The sequence below is a fragment of the Xenopus laevis genome, chromosome 1S, assembly GCF_017654675.1.
Source record: "Xenopus laevis strain J_2021 chromosome 1S, Xenopus_laevis_v10.1, whole genome shotgun sequence".
NCBI lineage: Eukaryota > Metazoa > Chordata > Amphibia > Anura > Pipidae > Xenopus > Xenopus laevis.
The window spans coordinates 27,977,441-27,991,875 of record NC_054372.1 but is presented as its reverse complement, the minus strand read 5'-3'; the positions used below and the strand labels follow the sequence as shown (position 1 = coordinate 27,991,875).

Below are 14,435 nucleotides of genomic sequence, written 5' to 3'. Positions count from 1 at the left end.
AAAATGTACCCGCCAGTGGGGGGGGTGGGTACCAAAAGGGGTGGTCTGTGATGAAAAAGGGGCGGGGCTACGTGATGTGCCACAAAAGGGGCGGAGCAACATCGCTCAGCGCTGGAAAGAAGGTAAGTTCTTTGCGATCTTTGCGAATTGGGGGCAGGCCAGGGGCTTTTTTTAAAGGGTATCACAAATTACCGGCAATTACATTGCCGGTAAATTTGTAATACCGGCCTCGGCCTTGCCTGGTGTTTTACCGGCTAGGCCGGTAAAATACTGGCTGGGTGGCAACTCTACCTTCAGACCAGGTCTGCAGCTTTTTGGCCCTCTCTGACTTACTCCCTGATATCTATAAGGAAAGATTAAAAATCCTGACAGTGCAAGGACTGCATTGGCATGTTGGACTGCATTAGCACCCATTATGATACGATCATGGATCACCCTCCCTATTTCTACTACTAAAACATGCAAAATGACACAAAAGTCCAACAGTGACATCATAGAAAACACAGTAGATGTAGAAAGGCAGAGAGACCATATACATATGCAATATGCTGTTGATATGGCATTATGACCCTCATTAAAACAAGTTATAGGTATTTAATATGAATGTCTGACAGTAGCAGTGTTGCTTGTAAGTGCCACTGAAGGTCCTTCAGATGTTATTAAAGAGCATGTAAAGGCAAAAAAATAAAATCCCATTTTTATTTTCTTTAATGAAAAAGAAACCTATCTCCAATATACTTGAATTATAAAATGTGTACCGTTTTTATAAGAAACCTGACTGTATGCAGTGAAATTCTCCCTTCATTTACTGCTGTGGATAGGAAATGTCAGACGGTCCCTAACTGCTGAGCAGGGAAACAATCATACTTATGAACAGCAGGGGGAGCCCCCGCCTTACTTCCCAGCCATGCAGAACTCAAGCAGCTTTGTTTATGACGATCCCTAAGCAGCTCAGACCACACTGAGCATGTGCACAGTCTTAGTCTTGCAAAGATGTTTAACAAAGTTACAAGATGGTGACCCCCTGTAGCCAACTTTGAAAGCATAAATTATTTGTTTGATTAGGCCTGTGGTGCAGTAAGTTCATGTTTATATTTAGTATACAAAATACAGCATTTCTAGCCTTATTCTATTTTAGACTTTACATGCCCTTTAAGCCTCATGCATTCTTTCATGATGAGATACAATCAGCCATGCTATGCTTATGCTATACATACAGTATGTGCTTGCAGGTTTAATCATTGAAACAGTTTAACTATTATACCCCAAATCTATTAACCAAACCAGTTTCACAATTTGTTGTTACCAGTTTTACCCCAGCCTGAGAAACTGTGACCAGTGATTAATCACATATTATCAAGTTACCATGATCTTTCATGCTCCACCTCTACTTCTTCTTCTTCTTCCTTTCTGAGCTCCTTTGTTTTTGTTATCATGTTCTTCTCCTTTCTTTTGATGAACACTCATTTCATGCTCATCTGTTTTCTTTTCTAATTCTAGTGTTTGTAATGTCTTGACACTTAAAACATAAAATTGTTTACTACAGTGTTTTTCCTATATCTCTCATTGTTCTTTGTCACAATTTACCACAAACAGATCTGTCTGCAATGTGGGGGGAAGGCAGATAGGAGCAGGCCAGTCCAATCCTGTTCACGGACACACATATCTTTACACAAACCTAAAGTTACACAGACAAAAATGCACATCTATACATTTAAAAAATCTTAATTACACCCCTATGCACATATAAACAAAAACACATATAAATATGCCTAAATACAAATATAAAAATACACTACTGAACACACAAACAGTCCTAAAGCACATATAAATATTAGGGATGCACCCAATCCAGGATTTGGTTCGGGATTCGGCCAGGATTCGGACTTTTTCAGCAGGATTCAGATTCGGCCGAATCTTTCTGCCTGGCTGAACTGAATCCTAATTTACATATGCAAATTAGGGGCAGGGAGGGAAATCCTGTGACTTTTTGTCACAAAAAAGGAAGTAAAAAATGTTTTCCCCTTCCCACCCCTAATTTGCATATGCAAATGAAAATTAGGATTCGTTCGGTATTCTGCCGAATATTTCGAGAAGGATTCGGCCGAAACCTAATTAATATAAACATAGACACACAAATGCTCACACATACACCTAAACACACTTCAACCCAAATGCAAATATACATAAGCATACACACAAACACACACAAAAAAGCACATCTACACATATCCGTGTACATACATGCACAAGTATACCTCTCATCACACACACACACAAGCACACACAAACACACCTAAATGCACACATATACAGCTAAAGAGTGAATTAAGGGTAAGCAGAGTAGGCATGTGCCTAGGGAAATTATTTGCTGTGGGGCCCAGTTATATCTAGTTACGCCACTAGACCAATGTATCCCAGCAAGTTCATGGACAGTGTAAGCCCTTACCAATCTAATACACAAATTAAAATACACACAGAAATGCACATATACACACACATAAATATTCACACCACAAATGCATCCATACACATTCACCTCTACACATGTGATACTTTTGAGACCTCAGATCGGGGTTATTTTGAATTTTTCTGCATTTAAATCTTCAGAATTTAATTCCTTGCAGTTGGGAACACCAATGGCAAGTTCTTTGATTTATCTGCCATTTGTGCTATTATGTGTATGTAAAGCTGCTGGTAGTTTCAGGTACACGAGATACACCCATAGTGCTAACGATTCGCCAGTGACGGCTTCACTCACAGCGCAACATATCGCCAGGTGTAGATTTGACAGGACAACGCTAATTCACTAAAATCCGAAATTGCATACAGGGCGCAGAACGCTGGCAAAGTTGTGCTAGTGTTACTGTGCTAAGCGAAGCAAAGTGTTGCCTAATTTGCATACGGTGGGAAAATTTCAATGGACGTATATGTTGCAGCAAATACATTACACTACAAAAGCCTGGGAAAACGTAATACAATAAAATAAAGTAGTTATATTTCCCTACACATGAGTCCAGTGTATAGTTTATGTGCCATATGTTAGGAAATGTAGGGGGGAAGCCGGTTACACCAAAAACAATTTACAATCTTTTTAAGCCTACCACCCTGAAAAAGGAAAAGATGCTAGTGCTTTTTGGGACTTTTCAACTATTTTTTGAGGAAGTCATATCTACTCTATTGCACTTCACTTGGTCTGAGGTGGTGAAGGCAAGTCTGGTGCAAGAAGTAAAATCCGCATCTTAGTGAATTTGCATAGTTACGTCCGTTCAACAGAGCGCAAATTTGCCAGGCATTAGGGAGCGAAGTACCGCTAGAGTCTATCTCCTTCCTTAGTTAGTCACTTCCAGCCTTAGTCACTTCGCCCTTTAGTAAATTTGCCACTAAGTACCCAGACCTGCTCCTGCTAAAGCCCCGGCCACTTGACCTCCTCCTGGCCTTGATCTAGGGTTGCCACCTGTCCGGTTTTGACCCAGAAAGCCCGGTATTTTGAGGGGCTGCCCAGGTCTATACTTCCTGCCCGGTTTTCCAAATAAGGAAAACCGGGCGGGATTCCCTTGATTGACTCGGCGATCAGGCAATCGCTGATTGCCGCGTCATAGCCCTGCCCTCTGACGGCACGGGTCCGCCCATTGATGTCATAGCCCCGTCCACTGATGTCACAGACCCGCCCGGTCTCAGCCAGACATAAAGGTGGCAACCCTACCTTGATCACCATTTGAAAAAAGAGAGACAAAGGTGCTGGGGGAGAACGGGGCAGAGGTGGGTTGCGGCACAGGGTGAACCTCAAAGCTGGGGGCCCGGGGGTTTTGGGGCCCCTAAAGTGACAGCCACAGTGGGCCCTGGACCACCCGGGCTAACGCTATATGTACTGGTTCGAGAAGTACAGGGAAATCAGGTCAGTTCCCAAGGACCTCATGCAGGTATTGAATCTGAGCTTGTAAGTGGGTGAACCAGATGTAAAGTGTGATATGCGAAAATTTTATTATCTTGTGAATGACAAAAATGTGTTTGACTGTAAAATGTTTGTATTTTTAAAAATGTTGAGTGTAATTTGTGTAAATTGCCACTAGATGGCAGTTTTAATTTGGTTTAGTTGTAATTTCTTCCCCAGACACTAGAGGCCACTATAGCGCACAGAAGGGCTATAAAAGGAGGTGCCCCGCCCAAGGTAAACTCATACCTCCCAACTGTCCCTTTTTCAGAGGGACAGTCCCTCTTTTGACAGCTCAACCTGCTAGTCCCTCATTTGTACTGGAAAGTCCCTCTTTTCTCTGCACTGAACAGCCAGAAAAAGAAACAAAGTTTCTCACTTAATTGGATTTTAGCAGAGAGCCCAGAACACCTAACAGGTGCAAATAAGATACTTTGTAACAATTTTGAGACACAAAAACACAGTTTAGATAAGGAGAAATATTTTCAAACTTTCATAACCTGCCAAATTTTGTAAAACAAACATGGTAATTAGGGGGTGTGGTCACAAAGGGGTGTGGTCCAAAAAATTGCTGCTTTTTTGTCCCTCTTTTTACTTTCCAAAATGTTGGGAGGTATGTAAACTGTCTTGATGGGAGGGCATGGCCGAAGGACATCAGCTGGTCGGTGAGTGGAGACATTGTTGACAGGAAAAGCTAGAATAGGAAAGATCTTAAGTAAATCAAGGAGGAAGTGTAATTAGTTTCCTACGGGCACTCCGTAAGTAAGGGAATCAGTGGTTTAGGACAAGGTAGGAAGGACACCTGGGTCTCTGGACAGGAATTGGATGGAAAAGGTCCTAACCTGGAAGAATGGAGGGATATCACCCAGTAGATATCGGGCCACTAGAGTGGGGGGATACAGGTGGAGTATATACCGGACCACTAGTCGGTTAGGTGTGATCCAAGATCCTAAGGCAGGTGTGCCTACTCTGAAGTGATTCCTTGAAGTAATTGTAACTGAATGTGTTTAAAGCAGAAGGAAACAAAAAAAATACTTCATTATGCTTTCCATCAGGCCCCCTCCTGAAACGTTTTATTAAAAACTGTAATTTCATTTCTGGTTTTGTGCACCAGCGTTCCAAAGTTTCGCCATTTCAAATTGGCGCATCACTTCCTCCCTGCTCAAGGAAGCCACACCTGCACATTCCGTTAACGAGCTGTAAGTGTTACAAAAAGATTGTGGCATGCATCTTTTCTATTATTAATATTGCATTACTACAGACCTCAGTCAGACAGACCTGAACGCTGACACCTTATCTTTCTGGCTCCGCTCCCCAGCTCCTGCGCTCGCTGACAAACTCTAAATTAAAACCAGAGTGAGCACAGGAGCTTCCCGGAGATTGGAGCTTGATTGAATGCAGACGGGGCAGAGAGGTCAGCGATGACGAATGGCTGCATCACGTGACCTCAGCCGTCTTCACTTCTCAGGGAAGCCACAAGATCCTCCTGCGCAAGCGCAGGGCACCGATGAGAAATACTGCGCATGCGTGTGCCCTATTGAGACTGATTTCTGGACTGCAGCCAGGGTATGCTTTTATATGCATGTTTCAACTTTTTTTTAAAAACGATTGCAGCACAAATATTGATGAAAAAACTAATGAGGGAATGCTTGGTAGTAAAGATATACAGTATACTTTTCACGGATAACACTTAGGGGCAAATTCACTAAGGCGCAAAGCGCCGAACGCTAGCGTTAATTCGCTAGCGTTAATTCGCTAGCGTTTGGCATTTTCGCTACTGCGCAAATTCACTAACGAACGCTGGCGTAGTTTCGCTAGTGTTACTTCGCAACCTTACGCCAGGCGAATCTTCGCTAGTGACGAAACTACGCAAATTCACTAACTTGCGCAGTGTAGTGAACGCTACCTTTTACGCTAGACTTCCTTCGCCACCTCAGACCTGGCGAAGCGCAATAGAGTAGATAGGGATTGTTTAAAAAAAAGTAAATTTTTTTTCTAAGTCCCAAAAAACGCTGGCGTGTTTTCTACATGATGGCTGATAGGCTGAAAAAGATCGAAAATTTTTTGGGGCTCCCCTTCCTCCCCCCTACATTTCCTGACTCATGGCAACTTACCTATACAGTGGGCGCATGTGTAGGGCAAAATAACATTTTTATTTGCTGATTTGAAGGTTTTCTAGTGCAGATACGTGTTCCACCATTGAAATTTGAATTTCGCGCCATATGCAAATTAGCCTTCGCTAGCGCAACTTCACTTTATATAGCGAATCAACGCTAGCGCAACTTCGCAATCTTATGCTACCCCTGTGCGCAACTTCGGATTTTAGTGAATTTGCGGAGCCCTGGCGAAACTACGCCTGGCGAAGTGTGGCGAAGTTGCGCCTGGCGCAACTTCGCATCTTAGTGAATTTGCCCCTTAGAGCTTAAGTTGATTTTAGACTTTCCTTCTCCTTTAAAGAAGCGTGTGTTGGAGTGTATAACTGATGTGGAAGCCTATTGATGTTCCTAAGAAAATAAAACTTTCCTGTTTAATTTTTACAACGAGTTTCGTGTGGTGAGCAGCAAGTGGGTTAAGTTCCCCTTTAATATCTGGAAGCCCCTCCCACAAGCTGCTATGAAGAAAAGGACTGTAGCATTTATATTTTGTTATGACTAGTGCAATGCTTTCCTGTTATTTACTCACTTAATATGACAACATCTGCATCTGTGGAATTTATATTGACACCTCACGTTTAAATCAGTGACTTTAATAAATAGATATGGAAAATTATTAATGTAAGGGGATGAAAGCATCTTGCCTTCCTACTAATGGTGAGCAATGGCCATGCCTAATTGCAATAGGAAAGAGTGTTTCTAAACCACAATATTGCCCAGTAGCTCCTAAAAGAATGGGTACAGTTTTCATACCCACTGTGCATTGTATTTAAATTACCTTATCTTCTTTCAAAGTTCACATTGTCTGTGCATGTTTACCAGATAGATGCATTCCATTAATCTGAAGTTGGAGTGATATCACCCCCTCCCTTTCCTCCCAGCAGCCTGACAACAGAATAATGGGAAGGTAATGAGATAACAGCTCCCTAACACAAAATAACAGCTGCTTGGTACATCTAGGAACAGCATTCAATAGTAAAATCCAGGTCCCACTGCGTCACATTTAGTTACACTGAGTAGGAGAAACAACAGCCTGCCAGAAAGCAGTTCCATCCTAAAGTGCTGGCTCTTTCTGAAAGCACATGACCAATAGGGTTGCAACCTGGCCGGTATTTTAATGTAGTTGCTGGTAAATTTGTTATAGCCTTAACAAACCCCTTTGCCCTCCGCTTCAAATGTACCTTTTCTTCGCCTTCTGGCCATCGTGTGACGCGGCCCCGGCGCGTTTTGCATCACAAACTCCCCCGGCACATCATAAAAATCATGACAAAATCTCTTTAAACCAAACACACCATGTAGTGGCTACAGGTCGTAGTAAACACTGCTTAATAGCTTTGCTTTACATTTTGTCATGTGTACAGGATTAATTTGTCTATTAGTTTCCAATATTAGTTAATTAGTAACGCTAAGAGTAACCAGCATCTGGGGAGAACTGCCAAGAGTTCCTGTCCTGTGCTCTGCCCAAATACATTATTATTAGCACACAAGTTTGGGGTGTGTAACAGAACAGCCATGACATGTCCATGTGACTCATCTTGTAAATGTGATTTGTCTGCAATTTTAAATGTATGCCTATTCAGATACATCATTTATGCCCAGGCATAACCCTTGGCTTGGGGTAAAAGGAATGGTGAATTGTGCCACTTTTCCACTTTGCATCTTTCCTGGGGGTTATTCACATAATTTGAATAAAGTGAAACTGACATGAGGATGAGTAATGCATGCAGTGTCTTAAAAGAATTTCAGTTACACAAAAGTCTGACGACGCATGTAACCAAGGAGTCTGCACTATTCTACTGACCCTGAAGTGCACTGTTGTAATGGAGAAACTGTAAATTTATGGAGTTTTAACGGTGCCGAGGTCGGTTATGCAGTCTGTTTTCCCTCAACCCAGACTGATTTACCAGTCAATGCTCTCTAAACAATGATGGCACAGTATTCCTAGCACTGGAGAACCAGGGTATCAGCAGTGCAAATGGTTTTTAGCACAGTGCTTTCTAAACATAAAAATAAAATAATATCCTATTATGTGATTTAATATTTAAATATCCCAGGCAATGGCAAGTATAGCGTTGCCACGTTTCTTATCCGGAAGGTGTGGACATGGGAACAGGTGACATTGGGGGAAGCGCTGCTAATGTTGGAGGTGGATCATTCCAGGGATGGATAGATGACATTTTGGAGCAGGCTTGTGCCAGCAGCAGGGGGTGTGGCTGTGATGCGGCAGTTAGTTTGATGTCAGTCTGGCAAAGGTGTGTATGCATCCTAAAAAATAGACAGGCAGTTTTGAACCAGACAGCCTGTGTTAAACCGGTCTGTCTGCTTCAAAAGCAAAGAGGCGGCACCTCAATTAAATTGAAAATAAAATCACATTCTATCTATTCTACCACCGATAATTTCTGATTAAAACAATAGGAAAACGTGGAAACAATGTTTAAAAAGGTATTATAAACGATCCTTGAAATATTGATTATTTTACTAAAATGTGTGAGCTGTGGGTACAACAAAACACTACAAAATACAGTCTCTCATTCGTATGGCGTTACCCCAAACTAAGGCACTTCCTGACCACACCAGACCTGGTGATTTGGGCATAGTACAACATTAAATATGTTGGCCAGTTATATGATACCCAAAGGCTCAAATCCTTTGCGACCCTGACAGCAGAATGTAATATTCCTAGGAGTATGTGGTACAGGTACTTTGACAGGCCAGAGATTTTAGGGGTGGCATGCCATCCAGCTTCAGTCTAAGGAGCACTGGGGATGCATACTCCTGTACATGTGCATAAGGGGCGCCTGCAAGTGCTTCAGATGCTAGGACCCTGCGCCCAAGGCTGAAATCTGGGCCTGTACTTTTAACTGAGGCTCCCAGCTGCTAGTCAGTTTCCCACTCCCCCAAGATCTCACTCTTTAGGCTTGCGGAAGCCCTATGGTCTCACTTGGACACTATCCTCTATACGCAATGAGGCAACCCCTTTGGATGTTGCTATAATAAATGGGCACTGGATATACCACAGCTCTATTCTGATGATTAGGGGGATATCACTCACTCTTACGTAGCTTCTGTAATAGGTAGTTATGATATCTTGATACAATATCGCACGGTACATAGAACTTATCATACACCAACAAGCTTACACTCAGTGGTTCTAAAAACTGACAATCTATTCTTCAAATTAACCCAGGCACATTTCTACAAACTTTCTAGTACAATCTCTTAATTTGCCGAATGTACAGTCCCCCGAGGTTTAGCTCTTGGAACTAGATAAGAATGGGACTGGTAAGCACCAGCATATTTTCCTGCAGCTCTTATACTTCTATGCCAGGAAAACAATGATCTTATCCTGGAAACTACCCACAATATTAAAATGCTGGAAATCTCTGGTGAATGAATCTCTTCATCTTTCTAAAACTGTCCTGTTTTTAGAGGGACAGTCCCTCTTTTGACAGCTCAACCTGCACTCCCTCATTTGTACCCATTTTCTCTGCACTGAGCAGCCAGAAAAAGAAACAAAGTTTTTAACTTAATTGGCTTTTGGCAGAGAGCCCAGAACAGCTACAGCAGCAGATATTTTTGTTACAATTTGGAGATAAGCAAATAAGCAATTTTAACAATATAAGAAAACAAAAAGTTAGGCTCACAGCTTAAAGGGCAATTCTCCTTCATTAGCAAAACTGTAATACAGTAACTGAAACAAACCACAGAAATATGTTGAAACTTTCATAACCTGCCAAATTTTGTAAAATGAACATGGTAATTAGGGGGTGTGGCCACAAAAATGGACGTGGTCAATAAAATTTACAGCAGCAGCAACTTTTTTGTCCCTCTTTTTATTTCCAAAATGTTGGAAGGTATGACCTACATGAGCAGAGGCTGCCCAGATAAATATAAAAAAATCTGGGATAGATGAATTTGCAACAGCCACAGCCCAGGACAATGCCTAATATGGTAACGGGTACATGTGCTCTCTGATATGTACTGATCCTTGCCCCACAGCCTGACCCAACCCCTATTCCTCTCTCCCTTATCGTTTCTATTCTATCATATTCATATACCTTAAAAATTGTTTGATTAATGGCTGCTTGTTTCGATGCTATTCAACAACCCTGTCTAGTTCTGAGTTTTTGCTTATACACAAACAATTTATTATCAAACATTAACTTGTTTTAAAAAAAGTGCGAGCTGTTTTTCCAATATTTTAACTGGACACTAGATGGTAGCAAATTCCTCTAGTAATTTTTAAGTAACATTTCAACATGTAAGCCTCCATTTACCACAATCTCTACTATGCAATGCATCTTGCCTAAGATGTATACAGTGCCGGGCGGACTCCCTAGGCAACCGGGCCCCCCTAACGTTTGAGCTGAGTAGGCACAAATGTGCATGCGCCAAAGATGCGCGAGTGCACATGCACAGATGAGCGCAAGCAATGAGGCCTCGTGAGTCCACATGCGTGGAAATGCGCACACTCGCATGCCGAAGAAAATGCTACTACAGTTTCTGGACACAACAGTCCGAACTAGGGGAAGGCGTCAGAAGAGGTACTTGCCTGGCACCCCTCTACCGTTGCGCCCTAGGCACTTGCCTCTTCTGCCTACCTCTAGTTCTGGCCCTGGATGTATATCCTGCATGATGGCTACTGCACAGAACAACTCCTTTAAAGGAGAACTAAAGCTTAACTAAAGAAGTAGCTAGAAATGTTGTACATTATGTTTTGGGCTTCTGTACCAGCCCAAGGTAACCACAGCCCTTTAGCAGTAAAGATCTGTGTCTCCAAAGATGCCCCAGTAGCTCCCCATCTTCTTTTCTGCTGATCACTGCACATGCTCTGTGCTGCTGTCACTTACTGAGTTGAGGAATATTCAGTGCACATAGATTAGTAATTAATACAGATAATTACTACATGACAGCACAGAAGCCAGTGCAATTAGCATCAGAATTCAATAATCAGCCCTGTAGCATCAGTTTATATTACAGACCAATTTTCTGCTTGATAATTTGTGACGAGCCCTAAGCTTAGCTTCTCAACAGCTGCTCAGAGCCCACTGAGCATGTGAGTGTCACAGACACCTTCCAAGATGGTGACCCCCTGTGACAAGTTTGAACTCCTGGATCATTGCTGCTATTGAGAAGCTGGAACTGTAGGCTGGTGCAATATATTCAGTATATAAAATATGGCATTTTTAGCCACATTCATTTCTAAGATTTACTTCTCCTTTCAAGGGCAAATTCCCACCGGCCCAGTGCTGTAGCTCTGGGAATTAAATTTCATCCTTGGGAGTAATACACAGGCGCAGGCATCTGAAACACTTTGGTTTTGGGTCCTCTGAATAAGAAGGGTAGTTTGTGGTACTGTGACTTCTGAGCAACAGTTTGTGGAGGGTATTAGCAGGAATGATGCTTCTGTTGCACCCACAAGGCTGCACACTAGGATCCAAGACATTTATAACTCAAAGTACGCCTGGTTGTATTGTATAGGGATATATAGGAGTAAACTTCCATGAACAAATCATTGGGTGTATAGAAACCCTTCATAATGGGGCAGAGAGTGAGTTCTCCCATGTACCAAAAGGGATACAATAAAAAATGCCCTTACGATGACAAATGCAGCAGACAGATACCATGACAAAAACACCCTGTTGCACATAGCTGAGCTGGTTACTTTTCTTACAACCTCTGTGCCACAATCGGTAGCAGCTCTGAAATTAGGTCAGACAGCATCTGGGGAAATTCCTTGAAAGACAAATATGCTTTCTATTTCCCTGAACAGATAAACAGCAGAAGAGTTGTACCAAAATGGCAGGAAGTTTTCTGCTTTACAGGAGATCCGCAGAGCAAGAGAACCAGATTCTGTAAATATTTAACAATTTTCTCTTTCAATAAGAATAACAATTCTAAAATATGTGTAAAAGTGTAATAGTTTTGTTTGCTCTGCTTCAGCCATGCTTTTATTTCTCTTCTGCTCTCGATCTGCGAAATCACCCAGAAGCCTCTCCGGGCAGCAGTGTTACAAATGCTAAACATGTCTTACAGATGGAGGATTTAGGGGGCTGTTTGAAGGTGCAGGGGCTGGTGCAGACATATGTTCCTCTCAACTGCACCTATTTATATAGGACAGCCCAGATCTGAATAACCTAAATAGAGGAGTGGAGTCTTCACCAAACTGGGCAGGGTTTGGGGGTTGCTGCAGATATAATGGTTTAATACCCATGTGGTTAGAAGGTGGTCTACAACATTACAAGGTTATTGCAAGGCATCACATTCTGAGTTAGAGGGCACATTCTGGTGCAGAGTATATTGGTCTTTAACAACACATCTCCTATTTCTAATATTGTACAATGCCCAGCACCCACAACAGACCTGAGTTGTTATCCAGACTCTCTGCTCTGGGAGTTGGTAGAAGGAAGTTATTTATCCTGCCAGCTTTGTTGATTTAACCTTGCTTAATTTGTAACGGGGACTTTAAACCCGAAATGCAATTCTCTGATTTAGATATCCAAAAGTCCAAATGAAAGTTAATATAAGACTAAGACTAAATACTCTCATGTGGGCAATCATGGGGCATGGTTAGTGGTAACAAAGTCACCTGACCTTTATTTCTCTTTATTTTCAAATTTCCTTAGGTATTGTAGCTAATGATGAACCCATGAACCAATATCAACGTATTAAGTAAAGTGGTTAAAAGTATAGTTTCCCTAAAATATTTTTTCAAGCTTTGCTGCTTTCTTGCCCCATGTACTGAGATGTCCCATAGCTGGGACTGCCATTCCCAATGCCCCCAGCATGTCATTCAATGGCTGCCAGTCTTAAAGGAGAACTAAACCCTAAAAATTAATATGTCTAAAAATGCCGTATTTTATATACTTAACTTTTTACCCCAGCCTAAAGTTTCAGCTTCTCAATAGCAGCAATAATCCAGGACTTGTCACAGGAGGTCACCATCTTGGAAAGTGTCTGTGACACTAACATGCTCAGTGGGCTCTGAGCAGCTGTTGAGAAGCTAAGCTTAGGGGTCGTCGCAAAATATCAAGCAGAAAATGAGGTTGGACTGTTATATAAGCTGATGCTACAAGGCTGATTATTAAATTCTGATGTTGCACTGGTTTCTGTGCTGCCACGTAGTAATTATCTGTATTAATTACTAATCAGCCTTATATTGTTACATTAATATTCTATGTGTACTGTATATTGTGAGTGGGTCCCTAAGCTCAGTAAGTGACAGCAGCACAGATCATGTGCAGTGAATCAGCAGAAAAGAAGATGGGGAGCTACTGGGGCATCTTAGGAGACATGGATATTTACTGCTAAAGGGCTGTGGTTGCCTTGGGCTGGTACAGAAACCTAAAACATAATGTACAACATTTCTAACCTACTTCTTTAGTTCAGCTTTAGTTCTCCTTTAACTGGGGTGATATTTGTGGAATTGTTGCAGAATAATCAATATGACAGTCACAAGTAGGGCTTGCACATAATGAATGTCACCAATATTTATTAGAAAAAGAAATTACGGTAGTTCTAAAGGAATAAGTGATAGTTCTGCTGTCGTGTCACTCAATTCTCAACATGCTGGTGATAAATGGGTTAAATGTTACATATGCCCACAGCCCTTCTACACTACTGACCGAATGCTGCATATGACACAGTGTACATTTTAATAATCACCCCTATTATGTCAGTCATGTACAGCCAGAGTGCAAACAGCAGATACGCCCTAAGCACCATGTAATTATAAAGCTACGTGTGATCATGCTTCCAAATAAAGTTCCATCATAATCAAATGGATTTGGCTTTTGCTTCAGATAAAATGACACCCAGTAAGCTCTAGGAAAAGACGTCTGCCAATGTCTGTTGCGCAGGTATTGTCTTGTAGAGCTGGCAGCTGCCCACATTCATACCCAAGTTGCCCATATTCATACCAGTAGGTCTTTCCAGCTGACACAAGGTCACCCATTCCGATTAGAAGAAAAGAGGTTCTGCCTAAATCTTCGGAAAGGTTTTTTTTACAAGTTGTACAGGCTGATACATTAGATAGCTTTAAGAAGGGGTTGGATGTGTTTAGCAAGTGAGGGAATACAGGGTTATGGGAGATAGCTCATAGTACAAGTGCATCTAGGGACTAGCCCGATTTTGGAGCCAGGAAGGAATTTTTCCCCCTCTGAGGCAAATTGGAGAGGCTTCAGATGGTTTTTTTTGCCTTCCTCTGGATCAACTGGCAGATAGGCAGGTTAAAAGCTTGAACTTGATGGACGTGTGTCTTTTTTCAACCTAACTTACTATGTTACTATGTTACTATGTAAATGGTCTGGAGAATCTAGTTTCTCTTAAAATAAATTTCCTTTATCCCT

General features: G+C 41.9%; 1 protein-coding gene across 1 annotated transcript in view; it reads left to right on the top strand.

Moving 5' to 3' along the window:
• The first annotated feature begins 4,574 nt into the window (after window positions 1-4,574).
• The window catches only part of tec.S (tec protein tyrosine kinase S homeolog), a 79,468-nt gene continuing 69,607 nt past the window's right edge, over window positions 4,575-14,435 (top strand). Inside the window, exon 1 of the mRNA XM_041579457.1 lies at window positions 4,575-4,599. The gene's annotated coding sequence lies outside the window, so the exon portion shown is untranslated. The remainder of the gene's footprint in view (window positions 4,600-14,435) is intronic.